Source organism: Dasypus novemcinctus, chromosome 9 (assembly GCF_030445035.2).
Source record: "Dasypus novemcinctus isolate mDasNov1 chromosome 9, mDasNov1.1.hap2, whole genome shotgun sequence".
Classification (NCBI taxonomy): domain Eukaryota; kingdom Metazoa; phylum Chordata; class Mammalia; order Cingulata; family Dasypodidae; genus Dasypus; species Dasypus novemcinctus.
The window spans coordinates 4,677,928-4,696,327 of NC_080681.1; the positions used below are offsets into that span (position 1 = coordinate 4,677,928).

Below are 18,400 nucleotides of genomic sequence, written 5' to 3' on the forward strand. Positions count from 1 at the left end.
TTCCATTTATTCAGGTCTTCTTTGATTTCTTTTTAGAAGTGTTTTGTAGTTTTCTGTGTACAAGTCCTTTACATCCTTGGTTAGATTTATTCTAAATACTTGACAGTTTTTGTTGCAATTATAAATGGATCTTTTTTTTTAATCCTCCCTCCCCTTGTGACTTTTTTGCTTGCTGTCTCCTTTCTGTATCCATTCACTGTGTCTGTATTTATTTTTTATTTATCCCTCCCTTCCCCACCTCCCCACCCCTGTAGCTTGCTTGTTGTCTGCTCTCTGTGTCCATTCACTGCATGCTCTTCTGTGTTTTTGCTTGCCTCCTTTTTTGTTGCATCACCTTGCTGAGTCGGCTCTCTGCAGCGGTTGCAGGCCAGTGGCACTCCGAGATGCTTGCGGGCTCGCGGCTCTCCACAGCATGTGGGCGAGCCTGCCTTCACAAGGAGGCCCCCGCATGCAAACCCAGGGCCTCCCATATGGTAGACAGGAGCCCAACTTACTGAGCCACAGATGCTTCCCATAAATGGATCTTTTTAAATTCTTCTTTAGGATGTACATGACTAGTATATAGAAACACTACTGATTTTTGGGTGTTGATCTTGTACCATACCAATTTGTTGCATTAATTTACTGACTCTAGTACCGTTTTGTGGATTTTTCAGGATATTCTATATATAGGTTTATTCTGCAAATAGGGAAAGTTGTACTTTTTCCTACTTATGTCTTTTATTTTAATGTTTGTAGCTCATAAACAGCTTATAATTAGGTCATGCTTTTTTTATCCATTTTGCCAATTTTTGCCTTTGGACTGGAGAGTTTAATTCATTTACATTTAAAGTTTTAGTCAATACTTTATTCTGCTATTTAATCTTTGTAAGTCTTATACCTTTTTTAACCCTCAATTCTTCCATTAATGCCTACTTTAAGATATATTTGATTTTTATAGTACCATATTGAATTGCTTTTGATTTCTTTCTGTATATATTTTCATATATTTTCTTTGTGATTATCAAGGGGTTAAAATTTGATATCCTAAATATATAACAGTCATTTTTTTATTTGATACCAACTTAACTTCAATAGCACACACACACACTTTTCCTATACCCTTCCACCCCTCACCTGTTTTTGTATTTGTCAAAATTTGTATCTTTGTACCTTGTATGTACAAAACCATAAATTTATCATTACTTTTTATACGTTTGTAATCTAGCATCTGTGAGAAGTCAGAAGTGGAGTGACACACCAAAAACAATAATAAAATAATATTGGCAATTTTAATTATCCATATGGTTACCTTTTACCAGAGGCCTTTATTCTTTAGATGCTTTGATGCTCTGTCTAGTGTCCTTTTCTTTCACTTTGAAGAACTTCCTTAAGCGTTGCTTGTAAGACAGGTCTGGGGTGATAATGAACTCCCTCAGCTTTTATGTATCTGGGAATGTCTTAATCTCTCCTTCATTTAGTCTCTTTGGAAATAAAATTCTGGGTTGACGATTGTTTTCTCTCAGAACTTGTCATTTGCATTTCATTGAACATAATGTGCCTGGGCATATTTCTCTTCAAGTTATTTTCTTTGTTGTTCTCTGAGCTTCTTGGATATGCATAATCATGGTTTTTTCCCCAAGTTTAGAAGTTTTATACAATTATTTCTTTGAATATTTCTTCTCTGTATTTTCCTTCATCTCCTTGAGGATAATGAAGTTCATTTTTTTTAAAAAGTCTTTGTGTTAGACACAGTCAGGTCTTCTTCACTGATGTGTTGTGGATTATTATCCTCTTCCTTTGGATGTTATCATTTATGGTTTCTTTGTTTGCCTTTAATCTTTCATTACATACTATATACTTCATACTTATAATATTAATTCCAGGATTTAGTACCTGAGCTGTCTGTAATCTGAGTTTGTATCTAACTAGCAATATAACAGATATTTTCTTGAGTGCCAAGAGCTAACTAAACCTAACAAGCTGATGTAAAAAAACGTTTTTCACAGTCTTTACAAATTGCCCTTGCATTGGCCAGTGCTGCCCTTGGGAGTTCAGCCCTCCTGTCAAGAAGGTCAGATCAAGGTGAATGTAAACAGGAGCATTTTCCTGTTCTTCTCTAAGCCTGGGTCTGTCCTGGGTTTGTGCTTCCTGGTGGCCTTAAGAGTTTCCTATTTACAGGAATTTGAAAGTCACTTCTACTCCCAAGAAAATAGACTTTTTCCATCTCCTATGTGCTCCACTGCAGGACTTAAAGTAGGTAAGCCTTTGTCCCTGATTGCCTGACTCAATTGTTTCTTACACTGCTTTTGCTGTCCCAAGCTGCTTTTGCTGAAGGGCAAATTCTGGGAAGGAGAGTGAGTGAGAGATGCATTTCCTAGGTCTGTCTTTCCCAGCTGAAAAAAAAATCCAGGAAACCAAAGAGGAAGCACCAACAGGCTCCACACTTACCTGGGGAAAGGATAAAAGAGGGGCTAGCAAAGGTGCCAAGAGCTCCTCCTAAGATTCAGCACTTGCCCATAAATACAGTCCTCTATCTGTTATTGTAGTTTTGAGGGAGGGTGCCATCTTTAAGAATCATCTGTCGCTTTTGCCTGAGGTGGGTGGGGACGGTGGCTGCCCTCAGAACAGGGACCCCCATGATCTGAGGTAACTGATCAAAAGTAGCAATCAACTGTTGGACAGTACACACCCTCCCCTGAAATCTTGGGGAGCTAGGTCCTTATATCCCAAAATGGCAGCAGCAAGGTGTGCCAAGGGCAGGGATGAACGACTCCACTGTTGCCTGCCAGGAGGCTAGGTGTTGGGCGATGGTAACTGCTGCATGGGGAGTGAAATTCTCCAATATTTACCATAATTACCAGCCTCTTCTTCCCCTCCTGCTCTTCCCTGGGTCCTTCACAGAGTTCTACTAGATTCTGGAGTTTTAAAATAGTCGATTCAGATATTTCCTGCCAGTTTAAAGTTTTTCTAGTGGAGGGACTGATTCCTTGAGTTTCCTACTCCACCATCTTCCCACAATCTTGACCCTTCAGTTTTTTAAATTGATGCTTTCCTTTTTGGTGTGGAGGCAAAAAAGGATGTAGAGGTGGGAGTCAACAGACTAGATAGAAGCAGAAGTCAATAGGGTCCAGTCATTCTTAACTGCCTAGGAAACCTGAGGAATGACCTTCCACAAATATCTAACAGAACCCTGACTTATCCATTGAATTTGGCCATCAGGTGTGTGAAATAACCAGACCTTAAATTGTTACGTCAGTCATCTAACTGGTAAACTTAGATCAACTACCCCACACTATCATTCATTGCTCTATAATTGCCCATTATAGAGTGGCTAGAAAAAAATGTAATTTATTCACTAGGGATCATTTAAATCCTAGAGCACCATAAGTGCAGAGATAGGTTAAGTTTCCAGGTCATTGACATCAATGATACATCCTACAAACTGTGTTTACTTGTACTTCTAAAAAATTAAAAGACACAAAGAAGCCAGGTTACTCAGTTTTATGTGCATGTTCCCTGGACAAAAAGACTTTTTATAGCTCTGAATAATGTCAAATTAGTTTTGTCTGCCATCAAAACTGGTCCCAGGGAAAGGCACATCAGAATGTGTCAGCACCCTGAGCAAGAGGACTGCCAGCTGCCCGGAATGAAGAGAGAGGATGATTCCTTCTCTAAGCATACTGCTTTACACCTTCTTTGGGGTTTCCATCTGGAAAATCTCAAAGCATTTGACTAATTTAATTATATATTTCAAATTATGTTTTTGCATTTAGGAGACAAGTTTCCATAAAAAAAAAGAAATGAACATTTATTGAGTGCTTCCTTTATACCAACACTGGTAGCTGTTTAACAAATGTACCAGGACCAATTCTAATCCACACAAGTTGAAAAAGAGATATTTTAAAAACTTGCAGGATTCAATCACTAACTTATATCAAGGATATAAAAGCTCAAAAGGTACATATTTGAAAACAATTTCTTTGACGAGGTCTGCACTGCGTAAATCTCCCTCTACCCCTCCAAGGGAAAGAAGGATGAGAGTACCACCTCCTAAGCCCAAATTCAGAGAGAGAGGTTTGGAAGAGACCAACACAAGATCTTAATATGCTGGTGGAAACAAAAGAGAACAATGGAGTATGGGAATTAACTACACTCCCAGAGTTACGGCAAAGTTTTCTGTATTTCATGTGAACCAGATGACTGGGTTAAACTGGAGAGGGTTGCCTGGAGGGTCAGGAGGGAAGCTGGAGGTGGACCACTGGATGCCTAAAGGCTATGCAAGAAGCCAAATGGGAATGCAACTCCAGAGGAACTTCAGGTGTGTGAACTTAGTGAACACTGAGTCACCAAAGGATTCCCAAAAGCACCAGGAGAGGAAGAATCCATTAATTCATCTGCCACATCCACAGTCTTCTCACTTTGGATCGCCCCGGCTTAGTTCTCCCGTCTCTGTCCCCACACCCCTCCCCCAGCTCCAGTGCTAGGGAAGAGAGACCTGGTTTGAGAAGAAGGAGAGGGCTACATGAGGAAAGAGAATAACCAATTATGTCTTGCTTTCTAGACTGAACACATTCTTCATAACCACAGAGGCCCTGGAAGCAGAAAGGTAAGAGCATCAGGTTTTAAATGGAGTTTAACTATGCCTACTACATAGAACTTCACATTTTAATTCTGGAATTAAAACTGTTTGTAAGTTAAAAGGATGTAACACATGTAGTACATAAGAATGACCAGAAAAGTAATAGGATGTGGTAGGTTGACTAATGGTTTCCCAAAAGTACCCATATTCTAAGTCCTGGAACCTAAGTATATGTTACCTTTAATGGCAACAGGTTTTTTTGTAATTGTGATTAAATAAAGAATCTTGAGGTGGAGAGATTATCAGGGATTATTTCCTCATTTCAATGTAATATATATTGGGTCCCATGTAATTGTAAGAATCCTTATAAGAAGGAGGTAGGAGTCACAGACACAGATGGCCATGTCAGCACTGAAGTACAGGGACAGAGAGAGATTGGAAGATGCTGTTCACAGGAGATGGAGGCAGAGACCATGAGCCAAGACATACAGGAGGCCTCGGAAGCTAGAAAAGGCAAGGAAACCAAAGGAACACAGTTCTGCCAATCCATGTTAGGACTTCTGACCTCCAGAACTGTAAGAGAATAAATGTGTATTGTTTTAAGCCACCAAGCTTATGATAATTTGTTACAGCAATAACAGTAAACTAACACAAGATTTGTTCAAGTTTTCCTAGAGGAATAAAGAAAAAATTTGCTGTACTGACTAAAAATAGAAGGACAGGAAGAAATGGGCGTGTGGAGGGAAGGTTGCTTTATGATTTTATATCTCACAAAGCAAGTTTGTTCAACCTAATGGTAACTCTTTATCAGGATCAATATCTATCACTTTATGGTTAGCTAATTGACCCCATTTTCAAATGAAAAGACTAAATATCAGAATATAAGAATCTTGCCAGAGGTGACACAGAGGGAAAGTGAAGCCAAAATAGGAAAAGAGCCAGGGCTACTGTTGACCCCCAGCTGGGATAAGGATTCTCGTCCACATGGCTCCAAAGCTTGCATGTGTTTCATAGTGCTACATTGTCTTCTGTGTGTATCATTCTCGTTTTTAGATGGGCCATTATCTATGAAACACCTTCTATAAATTTGGCACCCCTTAAATGTATGAGTCACTCCACGATTCCTTGCCTGAATGGGAGTGTTCTGCATGATCGTGCAATGATGGCTATAGGACACATTAAGTTAATTTTATCAAAAATTTTATAAAAGTGTATAGTCTAAAGTGTAAACCTTGATGCAAACCATTAACCATGGTTGGTAGCTATGTATCAATATTTGTACACAGTTGTGGTAAATGTACCATCCACATGTAAAAAGGTTATTGATAGGAGAGTGGGGAAAGGGGAGAGGATGGTGGGAGTCCCCTATAGTCTGTATGTGACTTTATTGCTACCTAAAACTTCTATGAGGACAAAATGAAAAAAAAAGAGTAAGACACTGAGGAAGAAATGGAAGAAAATCCCACAGTACATATAGGGTGACAGAATTACAGTGATGAAAGGCAAAACATCAAAAAAATGTTTTTAATATTACTCAATTTTTTTAATATCCCAATTTTTCTTTACTTTAGTTTCAGTTTTTCTAAATTATTATATATTTTATTTTTTATGTTTAAACCTATGATTATTATTTCATTTTCCTTATAATTGTATTTGGTGATATTCTGGGCTTCATTTTTGAAGAAGTTTTGGATTACTGAAGGGTTACAATTCTGGCAGAGGAGGATCACTGGTGTGGGATGTCAGTGATGGGGATACAGGGAGCAAGTTCACCTGGGAATACATATAAGGTATATAAATGTGTTCAAGTGTTAATGGGGCAATGGCATAGTGGGTAGAGATTCACACAACAACCGGAAGAATATTGAATTCCCCTCCTAGGGAGCTCTGCCGCATTCTCTAATGGAACAGCAACAATCATCCAAGTTCAGGGCAATGACTAGAGTCCATTTAAGGGCCCTTCATATTTATGACTATCCTTATGAGTCTTTGTCCTAGAAGTTGCAATATAGCCTAGTGTTGTAGGGTGCCTAAGAGTTGCCTCCTGAGACCCTCCCTGTTGCTCAAATTGGCCTCTCTCTGAGCCAAACTCAACATATAAATGTATTACCTTTCCCCCAGCATGGGACATGATTCCCAGCAGTGAGCCTCCCTGCACCAAGGGATTACTACCAAATACCAAAAAAGCAATGCAACTGGAAAAAGACCTTAAATAACAGGGGGAAAAGGTAAAGACAAATGAGTTCATATGGCTAAGAGACATCAAAATGAGTCAGGAGGTCTTCCCCAGAGGTGACACTTATGCACATCTCAGCAGGATCTCATAGACAGCCAAAGTAGATACTACACCAAATAGTAGGGCTCCTGAGGGTTCTGGAGACACCCAGGTCCTATGGTCATGGCAGATAGCTTTGGTGGTTGGTGCCTCTGGTAGGCCCTACTTTGGGGTTTGTGCTCCTTGGTGTGACAAAGTTGGACTCAGATATGACTTCTCTACACAAGCCTCTCTGTCCCCTTTATTTGAACCTATATTTTGTGGTGAAGTTAGTAGGTGTACATCCAAGAGACTTGAATCTCTGGGCTGTCCATTGTGCCAGCTGGGCCCTGAGTCTTAGCAGAGTTGCAACACCTACTCTCCAGTTCATTGGACTCACCCAGGACAACTAACAAGGAGGTGAGGATGGACATCCACTACACCAAGGAACCAAGAGAGTCTCAACTGCAAACAAGAGAATCCCATCCATCAGCCATATCTGATTGAATCCGCCTCTCAGTTAGAGGTGGAGTGTGCATTACCATCCCAGAATCCTCAGGAATGGCCAATAAAATATGGACTAGAGTGGACTTACTGATATTCTACTATAGGCTTATTGTGATTCTAGCAATGGAATAAATTATATCATTGATGTGGAGACTGTGACCACTGGAGGTGCTGAAGTCAGGGAGAGGGACAAAATGGGGTAACAATTTCAGGACTTGGAATTATCCTGAGTGACATTGCAATGATAGATATGGATCATTATATATATGACCATAACCTACAGAATTGAGTGGGAGAGAGTGTGAACTACAATATAAACTATAATCCATGATTAGTGGCAATGTTCCAAAATGTGTTCATCAATTGCAATGAATGTACCACACTAATGAAAGAAGTTGTTAATGTGGGGAAGGATTGGAGGTGTGAGTATTGGGACATATGGAATCCCTTACATTTTTTTTATGTAGCTTTTTATGTAATCTAAGTATCTTTTAAAAATAACTAAAAAATATATATTTTTAAAAAAGCTTTCATGCCTGGTTCATCCAGTTTAACCTTCCTGACACTCTTGAGCTGATGATCCCACAAGTCTCTAGCTCTGACCCCTTATGACTAGACTTGATTTGTCAAGATATTTCCTCAACTCAATCTTTCTGAAAACAAATTTATAATTTAGGTCATTACCTGGACATGCTTCTCTCTCTTTCTCTTTTTTTCTTTAAACATTTTATTTTTGAAAGAATTTCAAGCTTACAGGATAGTTGCAAAAATAATACCAATTCAATACAAAAAAAAACTGTAATATACCCTTACACCTTCAGATGCCCAGATCCATAGATCCACCAATTTTTAAATTTTTCTATCTTTGCTATATCATTCTACCATCCATCCATTCATCTATCTATCTACCTACCTACCTGAACATTTGTAAATAATCTGCTCCTCTGACTGGATGATTTCAATTGTCTTACTTTCAAGTTCATTGATTCTTTCTTCTGCCAGCTCCAATCTGCTTTCAACCCTTCTAGGGAATTTTGAATTTGTGTTACTGTGGTATTCAGCTATATTTGGTTCCTTTTCATAATTTCCATCTCTACATTGAAATTTTCTTTGTGTTCTTCTATCACTTTCCTAATTTCCTTTAATTCTTTGTCCATGTTTTCCTTTAGCTCTTAAGCATACATAGGGCCATTTTTTTTAGTTTTTGTCTGGAATGCCTCAAGTCTTATCCTCCTTATTGATGATTTCAATGTTTTAATATTTTCTTTTGCCTGGACCAACAGCTCCTGTTTCTTTGTAAGTTTTATAATTTTTTGTTGAAACCTGCACATTTTGATGTATTTTCAAGTGCTGTTGCTGGAATTTAGACACTGTGGCCTCTGTTCCTTAAGTTTATATCCAGATAATGTTATAGAAGAGCTTTCCTTTAATGCCAAGAATTAAAAAAAAAAAGGGAAAAGAAAAAAACGGAAAACACTTTGCTGATTGACCTATGACTCTTTCCCCCACATGCTTCTTGTTTTGAGCCATCTGTGTATGACTCTAATTATTCCCTTATTGACACAGATATGAATGTCCCCTCTTCCTTAAAAAACATTTTCCTCATGGTCCTACATCCAGCAATCCCTTACTCTCCTGCTTTGTTCTGCCTTCTACATACAGTGTCAGTTCTGGGGCAAGTCCTTCAGGCCACGCCCACATAGATTGGACCAGACATACATGCTCCCAGTATGTATGCTCCCAGCATTACTCTGCTGGGACCATGCTGGGACCCAGCATGGACCAGTATACATGCTCCCAGCATTACTCTGCTCCTTCCAGAACCAGGACCAGAGAACAATAGCCAGTGAGAGCTGGGGGAGGGGCCTTCCAGGGAACTATGAGATCCTACTTCTTTTAAGTTGCCTTTTCCTTGATTCAACTCTCACCCTTTTACTGCAATCCTTTAACTGTTCTATGGAGCTTTTAGAAAGATGTTTCTGCTAGTGCTTGCTGGTTGTTCAAAGCTTTTGTGGGTCTGTGAAGCCCTGAAACTTCAATAGCTGATTCAGCAAAGCACCAAACTAGTTTTGTCTTGTGGACAAGGAGGAAAGTTCATTCTACCAATGATCAAGGAACACATTATGCAAATGCTTCAAAATCCCCACTGGAAATAGTCGCATGTGGGATGATGGCTTTACCTGCCATTGGTGAAAGATAACACTAGTAAATGAAAGGGATTCTAAAGGAGATAGTAAATTTTGTTTTGCTTTTTCTTCAGCATCTTCATCCAAGAGTAAGATATGCTGTGGGGCAGATGGCTACAGATTTTGCAACTGGTTTCCAAAAGAGAGTCCATGAAAAGCCTATTGCAGCTCTGTTGCAGACAAGGAAGACCAAGGAAATCAATGAGTGCAGCCCATGCAGCTGTTACTCTCATTAATTTGACTGAAGACTGCCCCCAAGTCACTACTAATTCCGTATTTAGATAATTTGGTGAAACATTTGCATTCCCTCATAGAACTGAAACTTCAATAGTTGATTCAGAAAGGCACCAAGCTAGTTTTGGAACAAGTTGAGACTTTCATTGCATTAGTTGCAGATACTGCAGAAGAAAAAATTTCCCCTGGTATGATTTATTTATGTCATCACTAAAGCACATTGTTGAGAATGCAGTTCAAAAGGAACTCAGAGTTTTCAGGAAAACTATTGAATGCATAAGCCTCATTGGTCTGGCTGTTGGGAAAGAAAAATTCATACAAGATGCGTCAGATGTGATGTAGTTTTACTAAAGACCCTAGACAGACTATAATGATATGGAAGATGATGGTCCTCAGATCTCTTATGAGATCTCAGCATGGGCCAGAATGTGAAAAATCCTTGGAAAAGAATTTCAGCAATACTTTTCAGTGGTTATGGGGCATTTAATGAAGACAGCTTCAATTAAACCTGAAGTAGTTCTGCTATATCCTCAAGACATGGAGAATATGAGTGATGATGATGGTTGGGTATTGGTGAACCTTGGAGATCAGCAAAGTTTGGGTATTAAAACTGCAGGACTGGAAGAAAAGTCAACTGCTTGCCAGATGTTGGTTTGCTATGCTAAGAAGTTAAAGAAAGGCTTTGTGGAATACACTGAACAAGTTGTCAAATTGATGGTCCCTTTACTGAAATTTTGTTTCTGCAATGCTGTTCAAGTGGTGGCAGCTAAATTCATGCCTCTTCTCCTGGAATGTGAGAGTTCATGGTCCTGAGTATCTCACCCAGATGTGGCATTTTAAATGTGATGCTCTAATCAAGTCCATTGGAACCAAATTCAGATGTCCTCTCAGAAATAATGCATTCTTTTGCAAAGTACTTTGAAGTAATGGGAGATGGATGCCTTAATAATGAACACTTTAAGGATCTGGGAGTCATATTGAAAGCAAAACTTGAAGCACATTTTAAAAATCAGGAATTATGACAAGTTAAAAGACAAGATGAAGACTATGATGAACAGGTTGAAGAATCACTACAAGATGAGGATAATGGTGTGTATATTCTGACCAAGTGTCAGGCATTTTACACTCAACATTCAGTAGCTATAAGAAAAAAAGGGTAACCATTTGGAATAGCTGCTCGCAAATTAATCGTTAACCTAGTTTGTCCTCATAGGCCATGGCCAAACAAACAATGGTGATTGTGCCTCTTTGAAAATGCTATAGAACACTGTACTCCAGCCTCATTTAAATATGGTGAATATTTCTTAAGGCCAATGCTTCAATATTATGTGACAAGAGCCCAGAAATCAGACAAGCTACTTCATATGGCCTAGGAGTCATGGCACAGTATGGTGGAGACAACTAGGGTCCTTTTGGTACAAAAGCCCTTTGACCGCTGGTAAGAGTTATTCAGTCTACAGATTCTAAGACCATGGAAAATGTCCATGCTACAGAGAGCTGCATTTCAGCAGTAGGGAAGATCACGAAATTCAAACCAGACTGTGTAAATGTTGAAGAAGTTCTACCACACTGGTTATCTTGGCTTCTGCCGCATGAAGATGAAGAAGCTGTTCAGCCTTTCAGTTAACTCTGTGACCTAATTGAAAGCAATCACCCAGTCATTCTTGGCCAAAACAATATGAATCTGCCCAAAATATTCAGTATAATTGCAAAAGGAGAAATGTACGAGGTGCTTAAATGTAAAGATTCTTGTGCCAAATGTCTGGCTAACATTGTCCGCCAAGTACAAACTTCTGGAGAATGGTGGCCTGAACAACTAGCACAGCTCATCCTTGAGCAGCAGGCAGCCATGCAGAAGCTCCTGAATTCTGCTTGCAGAGTCTTAATATAACCCGCCAGAGAACTAACTCCAAATAAACGTTTACCCTTTCGTTTACGGAAAACAAAGAATAGTCCTACTGTCTTCACGTCCTTAGCCCTATGGTCTCTTCCTCATTACCCCCATCTCTGGGTCCAGTCTGAGCTGTGTGCTGGATGTCTTCTACTGCAGGGGATCTTTTTAATATGTCCAACTTCCCTCCAGCTGTAGCAGCAGGGACTTGGCCAGGAACAAATTTAACATTCCTTAGCACACTACTAAGAATACAAAATGAAAATTGATAAAAAATCTTCACAGAAATCTTCAAGAGCTATTATAAATGGTTTTGAATAGTATAAATAGTTATGTATTTTAGAAAAACAGATGAATCTAGTGAATAAGCAATTCTATGATTAACCATTTGGCAAATCCTTTTATAAGGAATTGTCTTTTGGTGAATTGATTTCAATAAATCAAAGTAGAGTGGTATGACATCAACATCCTTTGTTGAGGGAAGCGAACGGGCTAAAAAGAGCATTGCTCTTTTTTTCTTCTTCTTCTTCTTTATTAGAGAAGTTGTGGGTTTACAGAAAAATCATGCATAAAATTAAGGAATCCCATATGCCATCCTACTACCAACACCTTGAATTGGTGTGGAACATTTGTTACAATGGATGTTAACACATTTTTATAATTGTACTATTAACTATAGTCCATGGTTTAACTTAGGGTTCACTGTGCAGTGCAGTTGCGTGGATTTTTAAAAATTATTTTCTGTTACCATATATACAATCTGACAATTCCCCTTTTAAATGCATTCAGAGATATATTTCAGTGCTGTTAATTACTTTCACAATGTTGTGCAACTATCACCACCACCCATTACCAAAACATTTCCATCATTCTAAATAGGAACACTGTACATTTTAAGACTTAACTTCTCAGTCCTTATCTCCATCTTGTCCATTGATAACCTGCTTTCTAGATTCTGACTCTATGAGTTTACTTGTTCTAATTATTTCAAATCAGCGAGATCACATAATATTTGTCCTGTTGTGTTGGGCCTTTTTCACTCAACATGATGTCTTCAAGTTTCACCCATGTTGTTGCATGTCTCATGACTTCATTCCTTTGTATGACTGAATAATGTTCCATTGTTTGTAAATTATTGTTCTTACATAAAGTTCAGTAAGAATCCATCTGTCCCTTCTAGAAGACAGATTATGCATTTGTATAAGGAAAAAAGTACATATAATTGATTGCAACATTCTCTTGTCTAGAAATTAGGCTTGCTTGATTTTTAAGGTTTCTGCCTCTAAAGATGTAGCTGAAGAGCCAGACAAAGTATAAGAAGAATTCAGAAATCAATGAAGTATTAAAGTTCTGACCAGAGCCAAATGTAAAGACATTAAAATATCTTTAGAATAATGAGAAATGGTCAAGAAGTTGAAAACAATTCAGAATATAAATACACATTAAAGCATGCAGAATTCAAATCTGCATAAATAAAGAATTCAAATCTGCATGAACTGAAAACAGTCTGGGTGGGGCTTTTGGAATTCTATCTACATAAACCATGGAACAAACTTTGAATGTGATTACAAAAGAACAAAGGAAAAGAGTAAGTTGAACCTAGGCATGCAACATGTGAAATCTATCCCTTTTAAGGCTATGGACTTGGAGTCCCCATTGACGCAGTGACCATAAAAGAGGGCTGGCAACTGATTGGTGACTCTGGTAGTATCATCTTAGATGTAGTAGTCCAGAGGTCTATGTCTGGTTCTCATTTCTGCCTAAAAATAACTGTACTTTGGTCTCATATATTTTCATCCAGTCACTGCACATTTCCCAAGATGGTAAAATAATGTCCTGTAGTTTTGTTCATGACCTCCTGTGGCACTGGTGGAATTCTGTGAGCATTTACAACCTCAGCTTGCTTAAGACAGTGAAACTATTACTCATCATGTGAGAGTGGCTTTTCTGTCCTGTGGAAGATTGGAATTTAAATAGAAATCAATACATACTATACTATTTTACATTATGTTTAAGAATAATCTATGGCGGTTTGCTATTTAATGTTTCTTAATGTTCAAGCAAATCTGATATATCAATCAAACAAAAGTTTGGTTACATGATCAAGTAATAATACCTTTAAAAATAACTGTTCACACTGTTTATAGATAGTTTGCAAAAGCAAACACAAGTCTTGTTCAAAGTTTGACAGAACGGTACACTGAAGATAAATTAAGCTATGCTATTGCTTTATTCTCTTGCCAAGAGATTTTTGTGTTTCATACAGCTAACATAGCAAATCTAATAGAAGAAATAGTTACAGATTGGGAAAATATCGTGCGATTGTCATTGACAATAGAACTATCAAGATGAAGCATTTAGAACTTTTTATTCATACTCTGCAACAAGGTATTCAGAAAGAAATTACAGCACAGCCTAATGAAACAGACCCAGAAAGGCAGTGGACCCATCTTCAGCCAACTGGTTTTTGAAGTGCTTTGTAATGTACAAAATGTTCAGTCAGGATGCAATCACAGCCAGTACAAGTTAAAAAGTCTGTTCCAACAATAACAAAAGCCCAAACTCTGCAATTTTTAGATGGCAATACTTGCACAGCAGGAGTTAGCAAAAACAAGGATTGCTTAAAGAAAGTAGTTTGCTGGATCCTGCTGCAAAGTAATCACTTGAAGTTCCTGGAGAATGCACAGTATTTTTCAATAAAATCTGCAGTAAAGAGCCCCCTATCGCTCTACTGTGATGATTTTAACATTTGTGTGAAAAGGCAGAGGCAATTCAGTGTTGTTGAAAGTCCATTGTACAGTTCCATTGTATATTTATAGATCAAAAGAAAAAAATGTCAGGTAATTGGGAAAACATTTTGCAATTAATTGCAATATAACACTTTAAGTCTACCTCTGAAAATCCCATAAAGTATCTCCAGGCAGGGCACAAAGCTTCATTTTGGGTGATTGCTTTAATAAGGCTGTGGTTATTGATCTAACCTTCAAGTTCAGTAGCTAAAGAGAATGTAAGGTTTTACCTTATTACTGCTAGGCACTACTAAAGAGAAAGAAAATCTTAGGACCTTGCTGAAGATCTGACCAAAAAATATTTTGCTTCTTCACTGACCTTAGTTAAAAGTGGGTATCCATGTAGTATCACAAATGAGTAAGATTGCCGTGAGAGTAGTTCTATAGCTAACATCTCCAAGAACAGATTGTTCCTGCACTATAACGCCAAACTTTTCAAATTTAACCACCAACATTCTATTCTTCTCTTTTAGAGTGTTTGTTTATACTTATTGAAAGATTTTTTTTAGAGTAATTTAGACACAGTTTTTATCACATCACATCACTCTTGTATATCCGTAAAAAGGAAAATATAAGCCAAATAAGTCATGCATGACTGCATGTTCTGAGCACAACTCCCTAAATTACTTTTATCCATATTTTTCCAAATAATATTGTCTTCTGACAAACTGATGCTTGATGCCTTAATGACAGTCTGCTCCACACATGAAATAGTTACACCATCCATCATCTTGTTTCTTTAAATTATCTATCATCTATTCCTAGGATCTGGCAACTTCTCCTGCTTCAATGCCACTGCTTGGAGAGGCAATCCCTTTTGCAGGTATCTTGCTAATAACTGTGATGTCCCTCTCATCTTCTTGTGAGTTTCAATCGCTAATACTTTAAATAATAAATTTTAATAGTAATTTCTGAAATTTTTCAAATTATTCTTATCCCCAAAGTTAAGTTTATGATTGTGATCTGACTTGAGTCTTGATTTTAACCAGAGATTTTATTTTTAACAGCTGGCTATTTGGCATTCTATCAAAATGTGTGTTGGGTGGAGCTCTACCCCAGCATCCACGTCCCCCGCTCCCTTTTCTTTATTCCTAACAGGAAATCACCAGGTTGAGGCTTTCTCCCATTGCTCCTATGCTGCTCAAATGACCCAGCGATGGGGGCCCCAGCCCCTCAGGTCCAAGATAGTGGACCTGATGGATCTTAGAGAAATCCCAACCTCCCTTGCCAGTGATTGATTAAGAAATTAATACATCACCTAAATCTAGTCAAAGAGATGTGAGGGGGGGATTTCCTGGAGGTTTGGGGGAAATTTTGTCTTGTGTCTTTAAAAGAAGGCCAAATTAGACTTTTCTCTCCCCATCATTAGATGTGAAAAGGAAAGTAGCCCCAACTACGACCAGCAGCTGTCCCATTCCATGAGAGAAAGTAGACATGGGGTGACACTGACATGGCCCAGAATCTTTGATAGCAACCTTGAGCTGCTGGATGAACCAGCTCTGAAATCTAGCCTATCTTTGATCTTCCATCTATGTAAGCTGATATATTTCCTTAAACAATACATATATATTAAGATACTGAACACATTCTAATTTATATCAAACTGTTCTTTTTGGTTCATCAGAATGAAACTTTGGATTAAATCCCTTCATTGATTCCCATACATTGAGATTTTAAATCATCGGCACGATAAATCAAGAATGTGTCTGATGTTATCTCTGATTTTAAACGAAACACAATTGAGCAGATATCTAGATTGCTGATATCTACCACCAATATTTTGTCTTGACTCTGCCACTTTGAAAATATGATTCAATACAGAAAATTAGTCACCCAATCAGCATGATAGCCGGCTCAGCCTAGGCATGCTTTGAATTTGAGAAGGTTACTTTATCTTCACCCAGGTGAAAATATTATTTGCATTATGCTTCAGGTTGTTGTGACTCTGACTCTAGTGTTGGCTACATGTAGATTAAATAGTTGTGTGATGTGACACTGACGTAAATTTCCAATCCAAAACATTTTCTCTTTTCTTATAGTACGTGTAAAGTCATTTGGACTTGTTACTATCTTTTACATTCTGATTACATTTTTTTAAATTAAATTTATTTTTTTAATTATCTTTTTAAAAATTAATAAATCACACAAAACGTTACATTAAGAACATAAGAGGTTCCCATATACCCCACTCCCCACCCCCCACTGCCATCATTTTTTAATTGTATTTTTTTGAAGATATATAGATCACAAAAAATGTTACATTAAAAAATGTAAGAGGTTCCCATATACCCCATACCCTACCCCACCCTGCTCCTCCCACATCAACAACCTCTTTCATCATTGTGGCACATTCATTGCATTTGGTGAATACATTTTGGAGCACTGCTGCACCATATGGATAATAGTTTGCATTGTACTTTATGCTTTCCCCCAGTATTTTTGGTGTGTTATGGCAGGATATATAATGTCCAGCATCTGTCCCTGCAATATCATTTAGGACAAGTACTTTCTGATTGCATTTAAAACAGACATATTTTTATGATTGAAATGCCTTTTGATCTTTTTTTTCTCCTGTATTTTTCTCTTTTTCTCTTTCTTTCTCTAGGTCTTGCATCCAGCAAATATTTATTGATTGATTGATACATATCAGAATTAAAAAAATATATATATATATATTTATAAGGAAGCTTTAGATTACATAAATATTACATTAAAAATGTAGGGGATTCCCAGAAGCCCCACCCCCTAGATATCAGATATTTACTGGGTAATGTAAATTCAAAGATAAATAAGACACTTAACCTGCCCTCATGGTCAAAAGGATAGTCATACAATAAGAAATATGTAGTATGAAAGGCCCTGGAAAGGTAAAAGTCACCTGCTGCAGAGAAGGAAGGAGCAAGCAATTCTTCCTGACGCCATGCAAATATAACTTCTTATGTTCTTTAACCCCTACTTTAGAAACGTTTTGCTTTGATGAGGACTTAATGAAATATTGCCCTTCTTGCCATGCTTGATGCCTCCCTCCACCATATCCACTGCTCATTTTCTTAGAGCCAATCGTAAAATTGGCTCCTGCAAGGGCATGAACCCTTAATAAGGATTGCATTCCAAGAGAGGTTGACTTAGTGACCACAGTTTGGACATGCTCTTGGTCTTGGTCCACACTCATAGAGTGTGGACCTTTATAAATACCATCTCTTGAAAAAGTTCCTTCAGTTAAGGTGTGGCCCAAGTGAGTCAGGCTGGACTTTAATCTGGATCACCAGGGTCCTTTATGGGCAGAGTGGGCATCAGATGGAGGGAGAAGCCACAGGAGCAGCCAGAAGCCAGAAGTCAACAGAACTGGAGGAGAGAGGAGCAGATGCTGCCATGTGCATCCCCATGTGACAGAAAAGCCAAGGACCAAGTGCGGCGGCTTGCTCGGTCGGTAGAGGTGGGGTCTGGCTGCGGACGAGGGGTCGGTCCCGCTTGGGACGAGGGGTCGGTCCCACTTGGGATGAGGGGTCGGTCCGGCAGCAGACGAGGGGTCGGTCTCACAAGGGGTTGCGCGGTTCGGCTGACGGGGTTGCCCGGCGAAGCCGGCGACGAAGGGGTCGCCCGGAGAAGCAGGCGACGAACTGGGGACAAGGGAGGCCAGGCCCTTGTCGGGGGCTCTCAGGACTGGAGGGCGCACGGCAGAAGAACTACCGCGGAGACGAGGTAAACACGCAAGTCCACTTTATTGAGGGAGAGGCAACAGTTTTATAGGGGCTGGGGAAGGCTGATTGGTCGAAGCCACGCCCTGTTCTGATTGGTTGCTGGCGAAAGGTCAGTGGGCGGTACTGGACGGGGGAGGGGTGGTGGTTAGGGATTGGCTGTTGCTGTTGCTGGGGGAAGTGGCAGGGTTTAGGGATTGGTGGCTGCTGTTGCTGGGGTGGAGGGCAGACTGGATTTTTCCGCCCACACCTGGCTGTTGCTGCTGTCGGGGGAGGGGAA

At 39.0% G+C, this 18,400-nt stretch overlaps 1 pseudogene; it reads left to right on the forward strand.

Annotated features, from left to right (window-relative positions):
- Nucleotides 1–5,019: 5,019 nt before the first annotated feature.
- LOC101416239 (importin-5 pseudogene) lies at nucleotides 5,020–11,633 on the forward strand (annotated as a pseudogene).
- Nucleotides 11,634–18,400: the final 6,767 nt, after the last annotated feature.